Here is a 20,324-nt window from a genome sequence, read left to right on the forward strand (position 1 = left end):
TATTGAGAATGAGGTATTATATATAAATTTATAGATCTATATTTACAGGAAATAGAATGAGGCATCATTTACTTTGTTTTAAATGTTAGGTTTTCTGCATTATATGTGTGTGTATGTGTATATACATATACATATGTATACATATATATAAACATACACAGATAAAGAAATTTATTTGTCATGCACTAACATTTAAGCCATATAACATTGTCTTTAGTAGAGTTTTGCTTTATCCATTTCCTGTATTTTTGCATTTTATTTCTCCTCCTCCTCCTTTTCCTATTCCTTCTTTTTCTTTTTCTTTGGTAGTTTGGTGGTTTTTTATTTCCACTTACTTGAGTGACTAGAGAAACAGAAAATATTTGTTTAAAAATTTATTATATGAAAACCAATTATTAATCTTGGAAATTCAGGTATTTTTCATTTGCCAATTAGTGTTTAGATATATTTCCATTATAAATATTTAAAACTATTTAATAAAAAACAAATAAGTTATAATAAATTGAAGTTAGACAAAAACAAACAAACAAAAAAAGATATGAAAAAGCCTTGAGACAAGAAGTGGTTAATCATAGTCATTTTTTTTTATAACTGTATTACTGTCCTGATGAACCAACATGAATGTGGAATAAGCTGAAGTTGTAGAGTTGGTATACAGCCATAGCATACAAGACTTTTAAGACAAAGTGAAAAACATTAATTTTATTCTAAATCACAGTGTGAAGTAGTTTGAAGACAAATTAGTATTATTTTTTAAAGAATTTTTAAAAAGATTTTATTTGTTTATTCCTGAGAGACATAAAGAGAGAAGCAGAGACATAGACAGAGGGAGGAGCAGGCTCCTCACAGGAAGCCCATGTGGGACTTGATCCCTGGACTGAGATGATGCCCTGGAAAGTCATTTTATTTTTCTTCTTTATTTTTATAATTGTTTTAATTAAAGTTGTGTGGTTTATTTCTTTTCACTTTGGTTATTTTTCATTGGGAGTGTTCCTCTGTGTTTCTTTAGGTGTATTTGTTGCAATGACTTTGTAATTTGGAGATTTTATATACCTCCAAAATATATGTATATACACATAATATAAGAATGTGTTTTTTTTTTTTTAATATAGTGTGTACTTTGAGGTCCCCTTGGTTTTTGAACCCTTGGCCTGCCAATCTGGATCGGTTAGCCTCTCAGTTTGGTCTGGAGGCAGCCTCTGAATCTGGGGAAGCAGTTTCCAATGACACCTGGGCAGCTCCAGGGAGCTCCTGTGAAGCCCCACTTGCCAGCCAGGCAGGAGCTGGGAAGAAAAAAAAAATATCCCTGGACTGAGATGATGCCCTGAGCCAAAGGCAGATGCTCAACCCTGAGCCACTCGGGCATCCCTGAAGATAAATTATTGATGTTAGAAACTCATTTTTCTCAAAGTGAAAAACTAGAAGGCAATGAGAAAAGAATTGGCAAGTCCAACAAAATTCCTGTCATAATCCAAGTGATAAATGATGTTGACTTGAACTAGAGTGGTGGCTGAGAAGGAGATAAAGGGTAGGTTTAAAATACTATAAAATATATTGAAAGTCTACATGGGTTCTTATGAGTTAGATGTGGAGAGTGATAGTTCATAATAAAGCAATAATGATGATAATATTACTGCTACTGTTCATGATGAAGCAAAGATAAGGATGAAGCCACATTGGTTGTGACTGTGATGATGATAGGTAGCATTTATTGTATATTTTCTAGAGGTAGAGAACTGAGCAAAACATGTTTAATAACTTAATTTAGTCCTTATAATAACTTTAACATACAAGTATTAGTAATTATTATATCTATTTTAGAAGTTGCTATGGACTGAATGCTTGTGTTCTACCCAAATGCATATGTTGAAGTTCTTGTCTTTGATATGATGGTATTTAGAGCTGAGGCCTTTCAGAGGGAATCTGGTCATGAGAGTGGAACCCACATGCATGGAATTAGTGCCTTTATAAGAAGAAACACAGAGAGATTATCTCTCTCTCTGCCATCTGAGGGCACAGCAAGAAAGCAGTCATCAGAAGACCAGGAAAAGGACTTCGCTAGCACTTGACCATGATGGCACCAAGATCTTGAACTTTCCAGGCTCTAGAACTATGTGAAATAAATTTCTGTTGATTAACCATAACAATGTTATGGTATTTTATGAAAGAAACCCAAACCTCCCCCCAAAACCACAAGTGAGGAAACTTTGACTCAGAGAAATATAGAAACTTGTCCAGAGTCACTATTATAGACTGAACGTTTATGTCTCACCATAATGGGCATATTGGCACCTAACCCCTAGTGGGAGATAATGTTAAGAAGTGGAGCCTTTGGGAGGTGATAAGGTCATGATGGTAGCACCCTCATGAATGGCATTAGAGTGGCTCCAGAGAGCTGCTTTGCCCATTTTACCACATGAGAACAGAGCAAGAAGATAACCACCTATGAGTCATGAAGCAGACCTCACTAGACACCAAGTTTGCTGGCACCTTAGTCTTGGATTTCCCATCCTTTAAACTGTAAAAAAATAAATTTCCATTGTTTAAGCCATGTAGTGTATGGTGTATGATTTTAAATTATAGTAGCATGACTGGACTAAGACCATCAGCTAGTAAAATATGGCAGGACCAAGATTTGAACCGCAGAGACCATGCTCTTGGTCATTGTGTTTTACCAATATCTGAGTTTTCTGGCTTGAGCAGCTAATCGATGGTAAAGCCATTTGCAGTGATGGAGACATTGAGGAATTGAAGTAGAGGTGAAATGTTGAATCAATAGCATTATGTTGGACAAGAAAAGTCTAAGATTTCAACTTGATAGCTTCACATGCAGAGCAGAGTTCTGACCTGGGGATAAACATACGAGTCCCATGTTTATTTCTCAGTGTTTATGTGATATTTAAAGCTGTGACATGGATGACGCCACATAGCAGAGATACAAGACAGGGTGAAAAATATCCTCGATTAAAAATGAGAAATATTCTTATTTAGAGGTAATGACATTATGGAAAGACTGATAGAAAGGCCAACATGGTCAATAGAAAGTTGGGAAATAGATATGTCACAAGACTAAGAGGAAAATGTTTTAACAAATGGGAATTGGTTGATTATGTTGAATGTTGTCAAATAATACAAGTGAACAGAAATACTTAAGGGATTTGACAGCATGAGAGAAAAATGGAAGCAGTACCTTGACTGGACTAGGGTTAAAGAGAATGAAAGGTGAGCATATGGAGGCAACCATATTTCCTTCAGGTTTACCTATTTCCTAAAAACAGAGAAGTTGCCTGGTATGTGCACAATAAAAGGAGTTAAAGGGTGGTATATTTTACTTTTCATATAGGATACATTAAACACACTTGTATATCCACATGATAACAAAAGAAGGAAACAAGGTAGTACCAACTAACCAGTTATTATTTGTTGAGGCTAAACTCTTGCAGTATGCCAGCTCAATGTGTTGAGACAAACATTATTTATTCTTTTTTATATATGAAGATCCTGAGATTGACTTGGGACCATGAACAGGTTGATGGTCCCCCAGCAAGGAATGAATGCATGATGACGATGTATATGAATTCAGGGCAAGTGTCAAGAAATGACAGACCACTCCCCATTCCTTCAGGTCTCTCCTTAGCTTTCTATACTATAGTTGGTTTGTGTAGGCTTGAAGAACACAGAATAGCTGCTAACTGCAAGCCCTCTGACAAGTAAAAATTTCATTTACTGCCAAATAAAAGATCAGGCCCCAAAATAATAAAGATTAAGACACCCTATAGACTACAGAATTGAGTGACTGCCTTGCAAATGTATTACATATGTATAACTAAAATTTCCAGAATTGGCCTCAATTGCAGATAAGTTCTTTATGCCTAGTCTGTTAAGTTCAGTTGTGATCAAATCTTTCTTTCTATTTTACTTCCATCACCTATACCTAGACTTTCAGGATAAAGAGCTTCCTAAGCAGAAGAAATGCCACATACCTCAGGTGCCTCTCTGCACCCTACAAAGAAGCAAGAAAAGAAAGAAGAGTAAAAGAAGAGTAAAGAAAAGAAAAAAAAAGAAAAGAAATTAAAAGATCTAAAGCCATTTCCATTCTTGGCTGTTATCACACAGCTATTTTTAAAAGTTATTTTGTGGAGCTGGCAAATAAGGAATGAAGATGGAAAACAAATACAGCTAATCTCACAATTTTTCCACAAAAGGAGATTTTAAAGAAATCCCATTTTACTGGCTTTCCAAATTAAAAGGTCTTCTTTTTCATAGTCTTAGAACTAGGTTCTTTCCGATCTATCACTCCGCATGACAAGCAATTGTGCTTCTATGATTTTAAAAATAGTAGGATTCCTCTGGTTCTGGTTACTTTTAGACCCTTTTTGCTTTGTGCAATGTAGACTTTATGTGGTCCTATAAATAACTGAAGGGAAGGAGGCAGAGGATTCTTCTCACTCAGTTCCTCTATTACATGAATCACCAGCAAGAAGTGTTGTCTTCCGATAGGAAGGGCATCAATAGATTGTACATATACAGTTCTGCCTTTGTAGGCAGTTTTCTTAAGGTTCTAGTTGAAGAAATAAGAAAACCAGTGATAAAGGAATCCTTCGGATGATGCTGATTTGATGAAAACTCAAAACCACTATCTATATTGGAAGAAAAGCAAGTTTTTCATGGCTAAGATTTCAAGCTCAATTTCTATACAACAATCCCCCCTTATCTGTGAAGATATGTTTCAAGGCTCCTAGTAGGTGCCTGAAATGGGAATAATACCAAACCCAATATCTACTGGTTTATTTTTTTTCTATACAAGCAGATATCTCTGATAAAATTTAATTTATAAACTAGGCCTGGTAAGAGATTAACAATAATAGCTAATAATTAAATGGATAATTACAACAATATACTGTAAAAAGTCATGTGAATATGCTTGCTCTCTCTCAAAATTCCTTATTGTTCTGTATTCACCCCTCTTTATTTTGTGATGATCTGAGATGATAAAATAAAGGACTACATGATAAGATGATGTGAGGCGGGTGATGTAGGCATTATGATGTAGCATCCGGCCACCACTACCCTGACAATATGTGCAAGAACGATCATCCGCTTCCAGAGCTCAGTTGACTGCAGAGACTGAAATCATGAATGAGGGGGATCCACTAGAGTCCAACCATAGTTGTGAGTAACTCTTCTGTTGTAGAGGCTCAAACCTTTGAATCATTGTTATCAACTCCATCTTTCCATTGTAAAGATGAACTTGTTTTAAAGTGTAAACAAGGACCAGCTTGAATTTCATTGCTGAACCAATAGGAAATAAAAAATTCTTACATTACTGTGGGACTGAAGTCCAACTTAGATGCCAAATCTGAGACTAGATATTTTTTCGAGGGACTTATAAAACTGTGCTGCCATGGCAGTCTGTTTTCAATGAGGCCAGCGTGAAATGGGTCTTTGTTTGCACACCCATGTGTTTATGCACACTGCTTCCTTTCTGTGAGCAATGTCTCTTTGGCTGCTCTTCTCTACCTGTCAAATTCTTGCTCAAATTTCTAAATCATGTGGGTTAATATTAACAAAAAAATTGTATTTCAACTCTGCAGATATATACCATCCTTAATCAACTTATTTATATATCTGTTTTGTCCAAACTTAGAGAGCCTCACTAAAATAATAAGGCTTAGAAACAAGTGGTTTTATTCATGATATGTCTACATGTCACCAAAAATTACATAAAAAGAAAAACTTACTCTATGGTGCATTCATGAAATCATCTCTGTTTTAAGACTTGTGGATTGGTAGCTCAAATCACAAATTTAATTCTACAAATATCACTTTGCATATGTTTCTAGGAGATTTTTTTAAAGATTCGTTTATTTATTTGAGAGATAAAGTGGAGGTCGGGGCAGCAGGAGAAAGAAGAAAGAGAGAGAGAGAGAAAGAGAGAGAGAGAGAGAGAGAGAGAGAGAGAATCTCTAGCAGACTCCTTGCTGCATGCAGAGCCCAACGTGGAGGCTCAATCTCATAACCCTGAGATGGTGACCTGGGCCAAAGTCAAGAGTCTGACACCCAACAGACTGAGTCATCCAAGCGCTTCTCTAAGAGGTATTTTTTGTATATATTAAACACTTAAATTCTCTACATCTGAAAATCATTTTTTATACTTCTTTCCTTTATTTTCCACAAAAAGTGAACATTTCTGCAACTTTATTATGAGTATATTCATAAGCCTGTTGCTAATTAACTCATTAACTTATATATCAACTTATTAGCTTGTGTCTACCTCCTTCCATCAAAAGGAATTGGTCTAGCATAATATTTTTTAATAATAGCAAAATGGTGTTGCCAGTCGATATTCAGTAGTGTAATTCATTAGCTCACATTTTGATAGAATCTATCCGTGGTTTGTTGGTGAATTTCACTTGGAAAAAGGAATGACCCTTATTCCTTGCCTCTGCTTATATTTGTTCATGCAAGTTTTATGACGAAGTAGAAGCCTGGTATATTTAATGTGCTCAAAAAGAAATATTCTTTGTCCTTTTCTAGGTCTTTTCAAGATTTAATATTCCCTTTGTGTAGAAATTAAAGCTAGTTGAGATGAAGTAGAAACAGCTATATCTCCAGAATTTTATATCCTTCATAGAGTTCTAAAGGTACATTGAACAGCTCCCCTAGATCAAACCTTAGTACATTTTTAGCTCACAAATGCATTCCTACTGGCTGTTGGAGAGAGAGATGTTTAAAGGGTTGGGTAACTCTTCTCATTTTCATTTCTTGTAGATATGTAAAGCCCCTGAGGGTAAAAAAAATACCTAAGACATTTACATGTGCATGATCATGAAATAAAAAGTGATGAAACAGAGAAAAAGATTTTATTTCCTGGAAAAGTAAATGATTCAATGCTAATACAGTTAGAAATGGTACATAACCTATTACAGATGTTTAAAATGCAAGCAATTCAATGGGACACCTCTATGAAAGAACCCATTATAGGAATTTATCAGAAAAATGGCTTTTGCAGTGTTTGGTATCTGATAACTGAGGCTTGCTCTCATTTCAATTAGAAAATAAAATGAAATAAAATATTTGTAGAAACACACACTGATACACAGATACATGCACACAACCCCATAGACGTGTACCAAACAACCTACTTCCACGTGATAGAGGTCATTTGAATAGTTCTTTAAGTAACTCCATCTTGCTGTGAGCCCAGTGCAGGCAAAGTTTAAAGGACAGTGATTGTGGCAGGAACAGAAAATGCACTTTGGTTTTGAGATCCTTTAGCACATTCACACCACCAGGAACCTGTTGGGAAATTTCCTCTTTATAGGCCAGAGTCTTTCCTGCAGAGTGAGGAGGATTTCATGCTAATATACAGAAAGGAAATATAGGTAACATTACAGTTTACTATTTACATCAATAATGAATATTTTTGACAATTTCTTGAATTATAACAAATCTGTCTCAGGGACAGTTTTCCAATGACTTCAGGATACAAATGTGTGTGTGTTGGTCTTGAAGGAAATCTCTGACTCCAGTTCATCTTGTGAGGCATGACAATCAATATTCATTCTCTTTCATGGACTTCATGCTGCCATTCAATGGGAGATCTGATCATGGTTCTCAAATGCACATGAATGTAGAAGGGACAGACTGTAATCTGCATCCCTTATGAGAATCTAATATCTACGTAGGGAAAGCCCATGACCTCTGGTGCTCAACCCTTTCACTGCAGCAAGGTCTGGATGTCCACCCCGCAGTGTTCAATTCATCCATCTGCACTTGGTAGCTTGGATCAGGTGCTGATTTGTTATACTCTCATTGGGATGAATGATAGCTATCAATGTCTTGGTTTGAATTTTGGTGGCTAAGTCTTGTTTTGTAGATATTTTTTCAAGGTACTTATAAAACCCTGCTGCCATGGCAGTCTGTTTTCAATGAGGCCAGTGTGAAATGGGTCTTTGTTTGCACACCCATGTTTTTATGCACACTGCTTCCTTTCAGTGAGCAATGTCTCTTCGGCTGCTCTTCTCTACCTGTCAAATTCTTGTTCAAATTTCCAAACCTAGTAACAAAGTCACTTCTGAGAAACTTCTTTGATTGTCTTGGGCTGAATTATTTGCTCTCTATCCTCTACGATTCCTCTCCATTGTTATGCTTTTATCTTAGCACTGACTATACACGGACTATGGCCTTCCAGAACTCTGGACCTCCTATTGCTTTGATTTCAGTAAGCAGTGTTAAAAATAATAATTAACCAAATAAATATCCACGGTTGGTCAGATGATGAGTACGTTGAAGAAGATCATGACAAGACTAAGATAGAGAAAACTTTTGGCTATGGGTGTGGAGAGCCCTGGGAGCTGAATGGAGCAAATCTGGCTACCTGCATTTGATCTGAGACCCTTAGAAGCTAAAATATTGTTGGGAAATGTAGGGAAATAATGTTTTAGAAAGAGGGCAGAGTGAATGAAAAGGCCCAGAGTGGGAAAGTTTGAGGAATATTTGAAGGATGTTTTGGGAGGGGTGTTGGCTGGAGTCCACTGAGCTAGTGGGAAGGTATTTAGAGGACACTAAAATAGGAAGCAAAGGTCGGGCTCTGGAGACCTTCCCTAAAGCAGAAGCCACTGAGGTTGGTTCAATGTATGAACCATCCTACCAGCTATTATTTTAATCTTAATTGTATTACCTTCACTATGAACTCTTTATATAATGGATAAAATTAACAACCCATCATTAACTATAAAAATAGGATACCAATGATACTCAAGTTACAAATATAATGATTATGAAGACTTAAATTTTTACTTCTACGTAATTCCTATGCAAGAGCTAAAACCACAAGAACTATGATTGCTAGAAGTCAATAACTGAGTTGTTCTCCCAATAGAAATAACAATCCAAATATTAATTTCATCAGAAGATGTATTACACTCATGAGCTGTACCATCATTAGGATTAAAAACAGATGCAATTCCAGGATGACTAAAGCAAACTACTTTAATGGCCATACGACCAGGACTATACTACAGTCAATGCTCCCAAATCTGTGGTTCCAGTCATAGCTTCATACCTATCATACTTGAAATAGTCCCACTTTCATATTTTGAAACTTGATCTGCCTTAGACCTCAGAAGGGAATGTGGGATGACCCAGTGCTTGTCCTGTTAACTTGTGAAATGTCCCAGGTTTCCAGGAGTTGATTTGTAGACCAAAACTTTTCCCTTAAATTTCTAGACATTATCTCGTGTTTCTTAAAAGGAAAAAGATTGTTAAAAACAAAAACAAAAAAAAGAATCAACTGTGGTGCCTGGGTGGTGCAGTTGGTTAAACTTCTAACTCTTGATTTCAGCCCAAGTCATGATTTCAGGGTTGTGGGATCAAGCCCCTCATGAGGCTCCATGCTCAGCTGGAGTCTGCTTAAGAGTCTCTCTCCTCTTCCCTCTGTCCCTCCCCCACTCCCATTCGTGTAGTCGATAAACAAATAAATAAATAAATAAATAAATAAATAAATAAATAAATAGACAAAAAAAGGGAGTCTACCTCACAAATTGGCTTTGCTGAAGAATTCATTCTCATAGCACTGTCCTAGAGAGATGCTGTTCATGGGTTAAAATTCAAATCTTCATTTAGCTACTTGCTCATTGTGTGACCTTGGGCAAATATCTTGACCTTTCCAAACCTCAGTTTCTTTATCTGTAAAGCGGAAATAATATCAGTACCTGCCTCATATGGCACCTATAAGTATCAGGCAATAAGATCTAAGGAAGGTACATGAGTAAGGGGCTGCCAAATGGTGGTCATCTGATAGGACCTAGCTATGCATGATATTGATTATTAGCTAAAAAACTTGCTATAAATATGAGCACAGTTTCCTGACAGGAAACAATATTTTACATTTCTACCCTTCGTAAGGCCTCACCTCTCATCTAACTACCTCCTGGGTGATTCCGCTACATTCTGGGCAAATACTTAGCTCACTCTACGTGACCGTACTGTCCTTGCTTCTGTATGTGCCCATTTCCAAGCCATCCCACAGAAAAGTGGTTCACTCCATGTGACTGGGAGAGTTTACTCATTATATTATTTACTATATCCCAAACAACCCCTTATTAATAGCAGGCACATACTTTTTATTTGCTAAATTGCCTCCTGAATCTGAAAAAAAAAAAGCGATGAAGCTAGCTTATTATCACCACACAAAACACAATTAAAGTAGATGCTGGAGGCAGTCAGATTTTGGATTAATAGGGAGAATTTCATTGTCATTGCCAGGGTTGTTTGGGGGTGAAATCAGGGGTCTGCACAGGCGTGAATGTTCAAGCTTGCATTGGATGACCACTGGACTATAATATCCCACACATAGACTTTATTTTTTTTTTAATTAATTTTTATTGGTGTTCAATTTACCAACATACAGAAAAACACCCAGTGCTCATCCCATCAAGTGTCCACCTCAGTGCCCGTCACCCCTTCCCCTCCAACACCCGCCCTCCTCCCCTTCCACCACCCCTAGTTCGTTTCCCCGAGTTAGGAGTCTTTATGTTCTGTCTCCCTTCCTGATATTTCCCAACATTTCTTCTCCCTTCCTTTATATTCCCTTTCACCATTATTCATATTCCTCAAATGAATGAGAACATACACTGTTTGTCCTTCTCCGATTGACTTATTTCACTCAGCATAATACCCTCCAGTTCCATCCACGTTGAAGCAAATGGTGGGTATTTGTCGTTTCTAATTGCTGAGTAATATTCCATTGTATACATAAACCACATCTTCTTTATCCATCATCTTTCGATGGACACCGAGGCTCCTTCCACAGTTTGGCTATTGTGGCCATTGCTGATAGAAACATCGGGGTGCAGGTGTCCCGACGTTTCATTGCATCTGAATCTTTGGGGTAAATCCCCAACAGTGCAATTGCTGGGTCATAGGGCAGGTCTATTTTTAACTCTTTGAGGAACCTCCACACAGTTTTCCAGAGTGGCTGCACCAGTTCACATTCCCACCAACAGTGTAAGAGGGTTCCCTTTTCTCCACATCCTCTCCAACATTTGTGGTTTCCTGCCTTGTTAATTTTCCCCATTCTCACTGGTGTGAGGTGGTATCTCATTGTGGTTTTGATTTGTATTTCCCTGATGGCAAGTGATGCAGAGCATTTTCTCATGTGCATGTAGGCCATGTCCATGTCTTCCTCTGTGAGACTTTATTCGACTTTCTCAGAGGTTACTTCCCACCCTAGGAGTCTTTCATTCAAATGTTTCCAGGGCAGCATGCACTAATGAAAGGACCGGATTTAGAAGATGGGGATAGCATGACCTGTGGTGATAACAGATTAATGTCATATTTCATGATGCCCAAAGCAAATATACCCCCTATAATTTTCTGCCATGTAATGTCTCATAATTCTCTTGGAGAACTGTTTGGGGCAGCTTTTCAAGCCTTTTAATAGGTTGTTGAGAGTGCTGTGAGTGCAGTAAGTCCGTGGCAAAACCTGTTTAATAAATGCGATTTTTCAATTCGCTTAGTAATAACTGAGTCAAGGAAGAGTTTGGATAACTTCATTACCATTGACCATTTCAGCAACAGAGAGCAGCAAAAGCCTATTGACTGACTGACAGTTACAGAGCAAGGAGCTGATAAAATGATTGAAACATCTGCCATTATCCTTCCAGCTCCTTGCTCTATCAAATAAATGAAACGATACTGTTGGTGCCATGTTTATGGTTGGAGAAGCATGCACGTGACGTCCCCTGATGTTAGCTTCCACAAATATTATTAGAAAATAACCAGCTGTGTTTGGAATCTGATGAAGCTATTTATTATTTTAAATTCCTGGAAGGAAGGAGAGTTGCCTGCATGTTATGTCTGTGTCGTACGATCCCACTAAGACACATGATGTGTATGTATCAAAACTTTATAAGTGAAGGAAATTTTTTCCAATTTCAAACATTGATGAGCTTTTTTTTTTTTACTTATTTCTGATAGTATCCTATTCACTTGGCACAGCCTGAAGTATTTCTAAAACATGACCTCAGCAGGGTTTGTTAATGCATTCTTTTATGTCTGCCCACCTTTTAAACACTCAGCTTACACTTGCTTTCCCCTGGTTAACTTCATCTAGCAGATAGGAAAACGGGGTCCCCCAAAGTAGTAAAATGAACCTCACTGTTTAAGCAATTAACTGATATCCACAGTATATTTAAGGCCATGTTTAAGACACTCTGTCTAAGGTATTACAGAAATAATTTTCTGATAATTAAAATGTCTTTCTTTCATTAGCTTACTCAGCTAGCACTGCATAGTAAACCTTATTTACAGAGAGGCACCTAATTACATTCATTTCTGCTCGTTTCTTTACTGCTGTTAATGCATTATATGGGGTCCAGCAGACTGTTTCAGCTCAGCTTTGTGCCGATGTTCTTAATTTTTCCTATCTCTTACCAAGTTTTATTGGGGAGCAAAGTACATAAATGTGGAATACACATTTCAGTTCTCTGAAGGTATATTTAAGAGCTGTCTAATTAGACTTTATCTTCATATATTAAATAAATTATATTGCTGCAAATGCTCACTTTATTTAGGGATTTAATAGAGCATTTTGGTAAAACCTGCACACAATACCTAATGAAAAACTGGATGAAAAATAGTGGGAGCTAATCTTTCTTCTGTATTTATGTTCTTTGGAGTCTTATTGGATGTTCTTTTGTTTAATCTTCAAAACAGCTGTAGGAGGAAGATATTGTGCACAATGTAACACATGAAGAAGAAAATCAAAGAGCTGAAATTACATGTCCAATCCAGCATCTAGTAAGTTTCAGAAGTGAGATTTTGGTCTAGTTTGGTGTACCTTAAAATGTATGCTATTTATATTACTTTATACTACCCTTATTCTGCAGGAATTGTCATTTTGGACAGGCAGTTCAAATTCAATGAAATCTGGAGAAATCACCTCCATACCCATGAGTAGCAAGAAGGAATGTCATTTAGAGAAATCTCTGTGAGGGGAAAAACTATTAAAGCAAAGTACTACTCATGAAAGAGGCCTTAAAAATCAACTAAAATTAAAACTAAAGCAATTAATTTCCTTTCAGACTGAATAATCAATCCTAGAGTTTGAAACAAATGGATTGGGCTTAAAATCACTAAAAAATAGTTATTGACTCCTATTATTATCTATGTCAATTGTTGGGATGAATGGAGATATGCCATTGATTATTATTACAATGAAAACTGAGATTTGAATACACCACAAGGATTCTCAGCACCTGATTTAAAAGGTGATCCCTCAATACCTCTGCCTTCTGGAATATCAACAAGTAAATCTTGAATGTCTTTGTTCATTTATAAGATGCAGCATATATTTAAAAAATGTTAAAAATGGATGCAAACATAAGATTTCAATGGAAAATAAGATTCACAAGGAAACTTATTGAGAAAAATGTTATTGAATGTCTGGTTCTTTAATGTGCATGGATAGAAATTATGAAAGCTCTGAGTTAAGGAGCCCAGAGGGATGTGCCATAAGGCGTAATAATTATGACTAGCCGAACTATAGACTCATTAAGTCATATCAAGTGATGTTTATATCTTATAATTGAGGGACATTATTTCCCAGACTGCCCTTCACAAAACGTGCTTCCTACCATACCTGAAATACCTCCATCAAAATAGTATGACATCATACTTTTATACATACATATATTTTAGCATCACCCTCTTCTCTGAGGTCTTCTTTTAAAATATTTATGTTCCAACAAAGGAGATTATATATTAGATAACATCCCTTCTTGGCAGGATACCCCTGGCCAATATAGGTAGAAAACAAACTGTTTTGTAATGAGACACAGAGGGTACCAATTGCAAATCTTATCTATTCTCCATTGTATCTAGAGCCAATCTCAGATTTAGCTGGAATTCATATCCATGGACTCAGCTTTACAACGTATTCAGTATTTTGGAAGATAAATTCACATTTAAAACTTACCACGAATCAACCAAGAGTCCTTAATTCAAAGAATAATTGAGGAATTTCTATTTCTTGTCAATCCATATTAAATCATTCCACAGGTGTCCCTTTAATGACATCTCGTCTATTAGTGGTTATCCCTTACATTTTGTCTCTTATAGTTAACATTGCCTGTATTCTTCTTTTCTTGGTTCTGTTCAACGAAATTTCATTGATCATCTACCATAAACCAGACTGTATCTAGGTGGTGGAATTATAAAGTTAGATTTGTCATTTCTTCTGCCTAAAAGAAGTTCAGAGGTCTAAAGAGAGGGCAAATGGGTGGCACAAAATCACATCAACTTCCTATGACTATATTTAAGAGTGAGATGCATTCAAACTATTTTTTTTTTTAATTTTAGAGTGTGGAATGTAGGGCGAAAAACTTAACACAAAATCTACAATTAAAATAGCAAATGTTTAAACTGTTTTGAACTAGTCTTTGTCTCTGTGGAGGTGCATTCATCTGGATAAAATGAGAGGTTCGCGGCAGGCCACCCCAGAATGTGCCACTTTGTTAGGTGGATTGTTTTGGATTGGAGATGATCAAGGTCCTATAGATTCAAGAAGAACTTTTTACCTCTCCTTTAACTGCCTAAAAAGATTTAGATAGGGAGCCTGCACCAGGAAGAGCTATTACCAGAGATAACTTTTTACAAGGCTTATAAACGTGGCAGGGCAAATGTCTGTTTACAAAACACTTGTTCTTTCCATCTTCCTGTGAATTGTCTTCTTCCTTTTTGAAGTCTCAGACCCCCATCCCTTTTTATTTAGCTCAGAAAGGCATATAAGCTTCAATTGCCTGGTTTTCAGGGAGTCTTACATCTTTGGGGTTCCCATAAGAATGAAGTTCAAGGTGTTTTTTTCCTTCTGTTAGTATGTCTTATGACAATTTAATTATAAGACCAGCCAAAAAAAATCTAAAAGGGAAAAATTTTCTCCCCATAGAAGCAAGAGGTATCTTTGTTTTGCCAAAACCACCAGAGGAAATATCATGTGAATGCAAAGCAGTTAGTCACCATTGTACTTCTGGAACATCAAAGCCATCCTTTACTTTATGCAGATATCTTAGGTTTGCAAATGGATTGTTCTGTTTGGTAAATCAAATTGGATATCTCTTCCAGAAAAAAAAAAGTAATTTTTTCATGTCTCCTTGGGGAGATTTAGAACACCTTTCTTATGCTCTGCATCACTTGCCATCAGGGAAATACAAATCAAAACCACAATGAGATACCACCTCACACCAGTGAGAATGGGGAAAATTAACAAGGCAGGAAACAACAAATGTTGGAGAGGATGCGGAGAAAAGGGAACCCTCTTACACTGTTGGTGGGAATGTGAACTGGTGCAGCCACTCTGGAAAACTGTGTGGAGGTTCCTCAAAGAGTTAAAAATAGACCTGGCCTACGACCCAGCAATTGCACTGTTGGGGATTTACCCCAAAGATTCAGATGCAATGAAACGTCGGGACACCTGCACCCCGATGTTTCTATCAGCAATGGCCACAATAGCCAAACTGTGGAAGGAGCCTCGGTGTCCATCGAAAGATGATGGATAAAGAAGATGTGGTTTATGTATACAATGGAATATTACTCAGCAATTAGAAACGACAAATACCCACCATTTGCTTCAACGTGGATGGAACTGGAGGGTATTATGCTGAGTGAAATAAGTCAATCGGAGAAGGACAAACAGTGTATGTTCTCATTCATTTGGGGAATATGAATAATAGTGAAAGGGAATATAAAGGAAGGGAGAAGAAATGTTGGGAAATATCAGGAAGGGAGACAGAACATAAAGACTCCTAACTCGGGGAAACGAACTAGGGGTGGTGGAAGGGGAGGAGGGCGGGTGTTGGAGGGGAATGGGTGACGGGCACTGAGGTGGACACTTGACGGGATGAGCACTGGGTGTTTTTCTGTATGTTGGTAAATTAAACACCAATAAAAGTTAATTAAAAAATTAAAAAAAAAAAAAAAAAAAAAAAAAAAAGAACACCTTTCTTATCTTTGTAAATTTTTTATTTTTCTTGTAGATTTGGAGGTAGCCTCTTTTGAGCAATCATTTGCAAATGAGAAGCTACACAGAAAGAATCTCAGGAAGATGGTAAATGTTAATAAGTAATATGAAGATTAATAAACAGATAATATATTGATATGATTACTATTATTAATACATATTCTTTATTTAAACCATGAAAGAGGTCAAAAGTGGGTGATCACTGAAGTCTGATTATTGTGTTCTGGTATGATTGTGTCCTTCAGACCAGAGGGCAATATCCTGACAGTACGAGTGGGAGTTGGGTTTCTCCTGAAGGAAATGGCATTTCTCATGATCAATAAACTGGGTAAGAGTTCAAACATGGGACAAGGGATCAGGAAATAAAAATGGAAGAGTATAATAAACCACAAGGTGGGTGAACACCCTTGCTCTTATGCCTGCTCAGGATTCGGTAAGCCCAAATGTTCACATGACGATGATGATGCCCAGGTTGTGGATAAGGGCATTCAGAATGTCAGTAATTAAAAAGAGTAAATTTCTAGACCCATCGAGAAATGACTGACTTCTGACAGGACACGGTAGAGTTACCACTGGACAATTAAGAGCTTCCCTGATTGAAGTGACAACAGCCAAATCACTATTTTCTGCAGTTATGAATACATAGAGCTTTGATGTCTATAAAATGTCTTGGTTTCTAGGGTTGTCCCCCACATACTATGTTGGTGTCACCCACACAGACCTCTGCCACAAAATAAAGAAGACCCAGAGATTTTGTTCCCCGACAGTGTGCCACTAGGGGGCAGCAGGAGTTTATCTAACCCAAAGCAAAGCCAAGGTGTTTTCTCAGGTTCCAAAATTCAGACTAGGACTAACTAGTCATTAGTTCTCACTCACATTTCTTTTACCCACAGATGCCATTCTGAATTTGTGTTTTAGAAGACTACGAGCAACCAAAATAGGACTTACTGAAAAAAGACAATAGGATTGAGGAAATGTTGACTTTTTAAAAAGCAGCAGGATGAGGGCATGGTGGTTAAGAGGTATTTGGGTATATAGCTCATCACTTTAGGACATCCCAACTTGTGCTGAAGAAGCTGTATTTTAACACTTTTGTCTTTGCCTTGGGTTATAAAGCAGCCACTGCTCTATCAGTTCAATATTTCTATATGAACTATGTTCTATGTCATTTCCATCATTTTTTAACCACTCAGTCTTCAGTTAAGAGAACTATTTGGCCTCAACGTCTTAAATACCCAATTTATGCAGAAAACATTAATCATCGATCAGTCAATCTATTAAAGAAAATGCTTGGCAGTGCCTCCATATCCGTTAGGCCAAATTCTATTTTTCGCCCTAAATGAACCCCCAATTCTCCTCACGCTCTCATTGCTCCTCCTTAGATTATGACTGTCATCTCTCTCCTGTGTTCTTGCTAAAGCCACTTAATTTGTCTCCCTGCTACTGGGGTTTCCCTCATCTCACCTAACCTCTCTCTGCTGCTAAAATTATTATACATGCAATCTGATAATGGCACTGGCTATTCTCACATAGTCAGCAAGGTTCTTCCTCCTCTTTCCATTCTCAAAATCTCTCTTCAGCTCAAATCTTATCTGTCTCTATCTGCACTCAAGCCTTAAGTGAGATCATACTAATGGCTTTAAAGATCATAAAAATGCTTCTGACTCTCTCCAGTCCCTGAGCTGTAACATCTAACTGGTCCGTTTTCAAATCCATCTGCATGTTGAGTAACCATCTCAAACTTAACGAATCCAAAGCAGATCTCTTGGCTTCCCAAACTCCCATCAAATAGTTCTTTTGGTCTTCTCCATATCCACAAAAGACATCATTCTTAACTCTATGTTTCCTGCTAAACTGTATCCCTCTTTGCTCAATGATCCATATCATGTTCTTTACCAAATCCTGTCAGTCTGCCTCCAAAATATTTCCAGAATCTATCCACCTCTTGCTCACTACCACCCATCTGATTTTTGAAATGTTCTCATATACAAGAGCATGATTGCTTCCTCATAACTTCTTGATTCCTTCTGACTCCATCACTCAATTCACACAAAGGGCATGTGATTTTTTTTAAAAAAAATCACACCTCTGGCCAATACTCTCCCATGACTTCCTATTGGAAAAATGATAAAATTCAAGCTTCTGGCTGCTATCTCTAAGGTTCTTTGTGATGCCAAGTATCTTTCTGACCTTGGATCTTAATGCTCTCCTACTAATTCCCTCCACTCTGCCTGCACTCATCTACTTTCCAGTCATTATACAAGCAAATTTTCCCGCTCTGGGATCATGGATTTGCTTTTCTGTTGACTTGGAAGCTTTTCCTCAGATCCTTCCATGACTTGCACTTTCCTGTTCATTCCCACTTCAGGTCTCTGCCTTTCTTATTCACACTCTCTACACTAGATCCTCCTGGGTTAGTTATGTTATATTGGGGCTCCTAAGAAGAACATGATTCCTGGTATTCACACAGTTTTGTAGTCACCTCCCCAGGAATTAGGCTCTCTCTAAGGCTCAATTTAATCAATAGAACAAATAGAAATGACACTCTACTGTTTCAGGGTACAAGTCTTAAGTAATCCCAAGAGCTTCTGCATTTGTGTTTATTGAAGCCCTAAGCCAACCTGCCAGGACTCTGGCTATACTGTTGAGGAGATTGTTGTGGGGCAACCCCATGAGGTGATCAGGTGCACAGACTTTATGGAGAAATCAAGTAGAGAGGGAGAGAAGCCCAACCATCTGGCGGAGTCCAGCCCACAGCTAATCAGCCTCCTGAATGCTGTCAAAGGATATCTCCTGAGGGGACAGCAGAACCATACACCCAAGCCCAGTTCAAATGATGGAATCATGAGCAAATAAAATTATTCTTGTTTGTTTTACATTTTTGGGTTGTTTGTTATACAGCAATAGATAATTGGTAAACCCCCCTTTAGTTATATTGCCTGCTCCTGAGTTACTTTTCTAATGCCCTGCACCATTATTTGACATGCTATTTTGTGAATGTGTGTGTATTTGCTTATTTTTGTTCCCTCCAATATACCAGGAGATTTGAGATAGCAGATTATGTTTTGTTCACCATTGTATCCCCTGCATGTTACTAAATGAAGGGATTAATCAGTCTCTCTTGTGACATTGAGTTGCCTTATCTTGCTGTCTGAAGAAGTGTTTCTGTCTACACTCCTCCATTCACATCCATGTCTTATTAAAGGTGAACTTTAGCCAAGTTTGTATAGATACTCTTTTTCTTCCTAGAAATAAAATTAACATTGATTGTTGAATTCATAAATTAACAGAAAGTTAGAAATGTGAGTAACATCAGGAGAAAATCCAATTCAATGTGTTTTTTGTGTGGTCATAGAACTCTTCATTATATGAAATCTTCCATTTCATGCCAAAAATATAAATCAATAAAAGTAGAGCTGTTCTGCAGGCTGAACGTTTACTTTATCTTTTCTCGAAGCATCTTCGGGAATGCTTCTTCAAAACCCAAAGGTGCCAAAAGGCATAGTAGGAAAGCCACTGATCTCTTTTCAAACATTACTGGTAAACAAGGAGAAAGGAATGGGGAGTTGATATGACTGATATGTCTAGCTGAACAAAACAGAGCTGGCTGGGACTAGAAACCAAGCAATTCATTTTAATCCACTTTGGTAACAGTAATTCTCAAGAGCATTCTTTCTGGTGGGATTTGTTTTAGATTGGAAGACAGATTCAAACCATCACTTTAAAGTGGAGCTAATTAAACTAATGAGAGAGCATCTAAGTGAGATTATTGGGATATAACAGAACTGATATACAAACTAGCTTAACCTGCATGTGACGTGTGATCTGTCCTACTCTCAGGTAGATGGCTAAATTTGTATCTGCTACTCTCTGTAACAGAGTCATTTAGTATGGGCCAAAAGCATAAAAAAGAAAACCAAAGAAAGTGCCATTTTTCTTCTTTTTTTTCTCTATTCCCCGGAGGGGGTGCACCATTCCTGGAGGTACTGCAATACCAGGTCGATGCGCGGAGTGGACGGAGCAAGCTCCTATTCCGAAAGTGCCATTTTTGAATCAGCATATCCACAATAGCCAGAGATATTCTCAAAAAATATATATGATCAATTATAAGCTAAAAAAAGAGAAGAAATATTAATATATTCAAATATAAAGTATTTTTCCATATGCTTTACATTTTACCATGGCTTTAAATTTTTTTAATAGTTTCTAGAAAATCAAAGTTTCATTAAAATACCTTCTTACTACAATATCATAATTTTTGTTTTTAAACCTATGAATAAAATGTATAATGTCATTAATGTTT

At 37.2% G+C, this 20,324-nt stretch overlaps 1 long non-coding RNA gene across 1 annotated transcript; it reads left to right on the forward strand.

The window, feature by feature from the left end:
• Positions 1 to 4,957: 4,957 nt before the first annotated feature.
• Positions 4,958 to 16,162, forward strand: LOC121493943. The gene is made up of 3 exons (XR_005988597.1): positions 4,958 to 5,172; positions 12,721 to 12,804; positions 16,038 to 16,162. It is a non-coding gene; the product is annotated as an uncharacterized LOC121493943 (long non-coding RNA).
• Positions 16,163 to 20,324: the final 4,162 nt, after the last annotated feature.

Source organism: Vulpes lagopus, chromosome 6, assembly GCF_018345385.1.
Source record: "Vulpes lagopus strain Blue_001 chromosome 6, ASM1834538v1, whole genome shotgun sequence".
Lineage (NCBI taxonomy): Eukaryota > Metazoa > Chordata > Mammalia > Carnivora > Canidae > Vulpes > Vulpes lagopus.